Here is a 6,050-nt window from a genome sequence, read left to right on the forward strand (position 1 = left end):
TTAACTAAAATGAGGTCACTATTTGCCATTGTAAGCAGTTAGTTTTCTACTGAATTAGTGATAGACATGTATTATTGCTTTTACAATAATATACAAGTATTGCTGTATTATGTACTTTGCTGTTGCATTCCTTTTCATTGGCAACTTCACATTTTCGGAGGCTTTTTCTAGTTGTGAAAAAATGTTGTTAAGTTCTGTCCTGTACTTGTTAAGTTTTAGTTCACCATTTATCTAAAAAGCTGCTCCTGCTAGTAGGAGGAAAAAACCACTGTATTCTATAATACTTTTTTTGCTTCTTTTTCTTTTTATTTCTGTAGTCTTCAGAGTAAATCAAACTATAAATCTTAATTTGATTTACTTTGATGTACTGATTGTAACTTTCCCTGTCGCCAGTTATTCAAGTGTAACAGCTCTAAGAACAGTGAATCAACAAGTTTGCATGTCATGAAGTTTTTGAAGTAAGACATCATTTGCCTTCTGTGAGAGGCATGGTGTCACGCAGTCAAGACTGACTGCTTTCAGTACTGCAGCTTCCTCTTTCAGCAGTTCCATATAAAAGGCTGAAGCTTAGTCTTGGTTCAGTGTTGGTGCGACAAATCCTATTCTCTTGATGCTGCCTAGGGAAGTGGAAATACACAGATTGTTAACAAAACAACTGGAAGTAAGTTTGAGTAATCTTCATCAAGCAGTTGTGTGCCTTAATTATTGGGTAGGAAGACTTGTATTCGCTAAATATGACTTTTCATCCTTTACATTAGTGACCTCTTAAAAAGTTTTAAGTACAAATAAGTGACATGAAAATCACCAATTTTGTGCAAACCTTATGTGCAAATGCAGTACTGCTTTCCCTCATGTCAGAAGGGGAACATGAGTTGCTATTGCACTCTTATAATTTTGGAGGCTACAACCAGTAAGATACAGCATAAAATTTAACTGTCTTACCTTCTCAGTCCTCCAACCATCCTTGCCTTTCCCAGCTTATGATACCTAGAGTTGCTTTTTAATACAGCCAAAGTTTTAGCAGTTTGCTTTATATATAAATAGTGCTAGTGATATATATAATCCTAAAGTTCTTAAGGATAAAATTAATCAGTTTATATAAATAATTTTCTGTAGTCCTCGCAGTGGGTTTTGCCAATTTAGCAAACATATTTCTCAAATTTAAAATAAAGAGTAGTAGGTACATTCTTAAGATCTGAACAATACAGCTGGTGCATAAAAACACGGAGTCCAATCAGTATTGTGTGCAAGGCCCTGAACTATCTGCATATGAACTGCTTTTACAAAACATATCGTAGGATGAAACTGTGTTTGTTCTAGCAAAGCTGCTGCAGCTGGTTGTGTTTAGTGAAAGACTGAGGCTTTCTGCCAGCAGATAACTAATCCACAGCAGCAGGAAGAGAGATAAAAACCAGCATCTTGGTTTCCAAAAGGATGTACTGAAAGGTGCATTCCAATGGATTTTTTTCCGTTTGACCTTTTTCCAAGTGCTGCGACCTCTTGACGTGAGATTTTTATCTTTTTTTCCTCAGCGAGTTTGTGATTTCTAAACGGGTTTCATCTGCACCTTATTTTAATCCAGCAATGCCTCTCTGTTGATGAACATACCTGCGTACGGGTTTACAGTAGCAGTGATCCTTATTCAGCACACCAGGGCACCATCCCCTCTCCTCCGTCCGCGCCCAAGTGTCCCGGTGTCATTTCTGCGCTGCAAACAGGACACATGCTGCCTCTCCTGGCGCTCCTCGTTTAATAGGGCGGGGAAAGAAAGGGGGTGACGGCCTGTGTTCCTGCGCTGTGCCGGGAGGCCGCGCAGCGAGCCGGGCGCGACAACACCTCCCGCCGCAGGCACCGGTTCCGCGCCGGCCACCAGCCTCCGCCCCGCCGCCATCTTGCCTGGCCTCAGGGCGCGGGGGAAGAGCGGAGCGGGGCCCGCCCGGCACCGCCGCGCCCGGGGCTTCCACCGCCGGGCTGGGCAGAGGCACGGCGCCGGGATGTGCCCCTCCGTGGCGTGCTGATGTGCTGCTCTGCAGATCAGGAGGAGTGAAGGTGGTAGGGGGTCCGTCACATTACCAGAGGGCAAGCAGACAAACGAAAACGGCACCAATAGATAGTAATTTAAAAGTACACCTATATAACTTTTTTTTTTTTTTTTACATTTAGACTTAGAAATGATCCTATGAATGAATGAGTGTTGTCTCAAGAGTAATATTGAGAAAGTTGCCAGGAAGAGCCAGCACAGCCCATCAAGGGAGCCAGCACAGCAGTAGTCTCAGAGCACCTTATTCGCACAGAGCTCACTTGTAAATTAAATCTGCCGTGCCCTTCTCATCTGTTGTAAAAAGCCTTGCAGCCCCTGCTCCTTAGGCTATCCAGGCCCTCTCTTCATCTTCCTTCCCTTTTCTACCCAAGGACAATGGTGTTTCCTTGGTAGTCTTACGGCAAACCTGGTTCTTACTGCAGATGGTGTGCTTTGGCCTGAACTTCATGGGACTGAAAGTTCTCAGATTGTCAAGCTAGAATGTGTAGCAGTCTGAACCTTGCACAAAAACCTGTTCACCTCCAACATTTTCCTCCTTTAGCCCTTTGTTATTTCCTCTGGCTAATTTTTTTCTTCTAGATAATCAGATTTCATTTAGCTGCTTTCTACACATCAAGATACAATGTGTTGATTAAGTAAAACTGTGATACTGGAGTTGCCACAATCAGGTTGCTTACTGGGCTTGTTTTCACAGCCTTTTATCCTCTTTACTTAGCCTGTACCACCACCAGGGAGGAATAGTCTAAAGTGCCCAGTGATGTTGAGTAAGGCTTATTGTGAATCAAAATTATAGGTTCTCTTCCATAACTTCATTGGCAAATCTGTAATCTTTTGGTTTGATTCTTTAGCTATGCACTGGAAATAATACTATATTTTCCCCTTTTCAGAGGTATTCAAAAAGCAACCAGTTCTATGTGGCCCTGCTTGAGCAGGGAGTTGGACAAGATGATCACCAGAGGTTCTTTCCAACCTCAGCTGCTTTGCAACTCCGTTATTACCACAGAAGGTGCAGTGAAGAACTGATTGATGTTTAGATATTGCAGGGGAGAGGCTGTAGACATATTAGGCAAGCAGAAGGAAGTGTTAAACTCACAATAGTAAGAAAACCAACAAAAAGCCTAAGGAGACTGGGCAGTCTTTTGCCTTTTGCAAGGCAAAATTTGCTGACCACTCTGCCTTTCACCAGCTATCCTGGGATAGCAGCATGGGATTTATGATCCTACAGATCCTACAGAAGTTGCAAGAACAATAAGTATGTTATGAGTCTGAATGTAAAGATTAAACCAGAATTTTGGAACTGCCTTGGCAGGCTGGCAAGTCCAGCATTCCTCTACTGAGCATAACAAAGAAACATAAGTTAAAAAAAAAAAGTGATACAATCAATAAGTGGCAGGGGTGGACCATTTTGTTTTTTTAAATGTTGTCACATGTTTTTAAGGAGGCATTCTCTGTTGTGTAACATTGTGCAAAGTCCTGGTGTTCCCAAACATCTGCTCAGAGGCAGGTCTGCAGGCAACTATCTATAAATGGATACTTGCGCGATGTAATGTAGGTACACTCATCCTCCACAAATACATTGGCAGGAAAAACCCCACTGAGGCATATCTGTGATGTATTTTCTGTTTGGAAGTATTTCTGATAGACTTTCTGAACTGTGTTGACCAAGAGGTTTGTGGTTTTTTGGTTGTGATTGATGTGAGAGAGCAGAGCTTCTGTCTGGGTAAGTTATTTGACCGTGAGCAGTTGATACCTACCATAGAGTCAGTGTGATTGAACATGGTAACCAGGGGGCACTAGAAGTGGGCTTCTCTGTGTTCAGCTTGAGCTCTATATAACTCAGTGGACAAGTGCCCTGTCCAGCAGTTTAGAGCTTTTTTAAGCACTTGATGAGAAGGAGAGTATAATTATAACTGGGATGTTCTTGAAAGGAATTTTTTTTTATGCAGTAATTCCATTTTTCATTTTACCATATAAATGCTTCATTTGAGACTTTTGCCTTTAAACAATAAAGACTCAACTTGTCTTTATTGTACAGAGAACACAAGTTCCTTAAAATTGCTTTGTCCACTGTATATCTTTAGTGTATTTAAAGACAGATATATTTTCTGATGAATTTACAATATGTGGAGCTTTATTACAAACTGAGATGCTCTTTTTGTGCTTTGACTTTATGGAGAAATACACACAGAAGATGACTGTGACTTTCAACTTGACCTGTTTTCCCACGTGTCTGTACATGTGGCACCCTGCAGACACCCTACCATTAGGATGACAATTGAAGTCTGCACCTTGCTTGCTCAAATGCCCATTTACGTTGAATTTTGCCACAGCCAGAGTTCAGTGAAAACTGAATGTGGTTTTAATGCTTGTAACCTTTCACACTTTAGAAGTGTGACCAAGCTACTACATTCCTTCTTCCTCAGGGCTTCTGCAAAAACCATGTATGTTTATTTGGAGTTATTTGAGTGATGGTGGAACATTGCAAAAATGCTTAAACAACTGTCTACAAAATGTGACATGTTCCTTACCTCTTTCCTCGCTGCCCTGTGACTTGCATTCAGTGAAGCATTTTCTTTCCCCTAGACACTGCTGACACCTGGCTACGGTAATATGCCAATTCCCAGTATGCACCATTAAAGCTAGCGAACTGTTGAAGCCTAGATAAATCACTTTAGTCATTACAAATAAAGATTAAGAAGGCTTAACTGAGTGTAAGGCTCATTTTTAAAATGCTGCAGTAAATGCATTATCAGGAGACCTTTAAGTTGAGATCTCAATACACTTCAAAGGCCTCCTGTAACAGCTGGCAGGATTATTAATAGCTGCCACTACTGATTTAGTTAAAGAGTGTGTTTCCTTGGGGGATTTTAACTAATGAGTCATGTCATTTTGTTCACCATAGTTTTTATTTGTTTTGCTTTGAAAGAAACAAGTTTCTGTTCACTAGACAGTGTGGCTGGGTTTGACAGCTCAAAAGAGGAACCTACAGATTCTGGAATGTAAGGGTAGGAGCCTCAACTGGGATTTCACCATGACTTGAGTGAGTGTACACTGGATGCCATCACCTAATGATCTGACTGCTGAAGCTCATAGGCCAGTGTTACTAAATAGATAATGACTTGGATGCTGGTACAGAACTCTACACACACATGCAAATGCCCTAGCTCTGCAAGCTGGAGGAGAAATCAAAATGCTTGTGTCAGATATGGCAGGAACTAAGTAGTGGTTTGATGCTGGCTGGATGCCAGGCACCCACCAAGTCCGCACTCTTACTCGCCTCTGCCAGTGGACAGGAGAGAGAAAATATTACAAAGGGTTCATGGGTTGAGATAAGGACCTGGAGAAGTCGTTCACCAAATACCATTGCAGACAAAACAGACTGAACTTGGGGATATTAATTGAATTGATTGCTAATGAAATCGGAGCAGGATAATGAGGAGTAAGATAAAATCTTAAAAACTCCTTCCTGACATCCCTCCCTCCAGGCTTTTCCAAGCTCTACTTCCTACCTGTGCAGGGAAACAGGAAATAGGGGTTACAGTCCGTTCATCACAAGTTGTTCCTGCCACTGCACAGGAAGAGCGGTCATTCCTCTGCTCCAGTGTGGGGTCCCTCCCACAGGAGACAGTCCTCCACAAACTTCTCCAATATGAGTCCATTCTACAGGCAACAGTTCTCCATGAACTGCTCCAGCTTGGGTCCCTTTTCACAGGGGAAAAGACACAGTCTGCTCCATTATGAGTCCTCCAGAGGGACATAAGTCCTACCAGGGGTTTCCTCCAGCATGAGCTCCTCTTTCTGTGGATCCATGGGTCCCTGCCAGGTCTGTGCTCCAACACAAGCTCCACAGGCTCCTTTCAGGCGTTCACCTGCTCTGATGTGGGGCTCCTCCAGAGGCTGCAGGTGGACCTCTGCTCCACCATGGATCTCCGTGGGCTGCAGGGCCACAGCTGCTTCACCATGGGCTGCATCATGGCTGCAGGGGAATTCCAGCTCCAGTGCCTGGATC

General features: G+C 42.8%; 1 non-coding gene across 1 annotated transcript; it reads right to left on the reverse strand.

Annotated features, from left to right (window-relative positions):
- Positions 1 to 828: 828 nt before the first annotated feature.
- On the reverse strand, positions 829 to 957 carry LOC131573936 (small nucleolar RNA SNORA47). The gene has a single exon (XR_009276312.1). It is a non-coding gene; the product is annotated as a small nucleolar RNA SNORA47 (small nucleolar RNA).
- Positions 958 to 6,050: the final 5,093 nt, after the last annotated feature.

This window comes from Poecile atricapillus, chromosome Z (genome assembly GCF_030490865.1).
Source record: "Poecile atricapillus isolate bPoeAtr1 chromosome Z, bPoeAtr1.hap1, whole genome shotgun sequence".
Lineage (NCBI taxonomy): Eukaryota > Metazoa > Chordata > Aves > Passeriformes > Paridae > Poecile > Poecile atricapillus.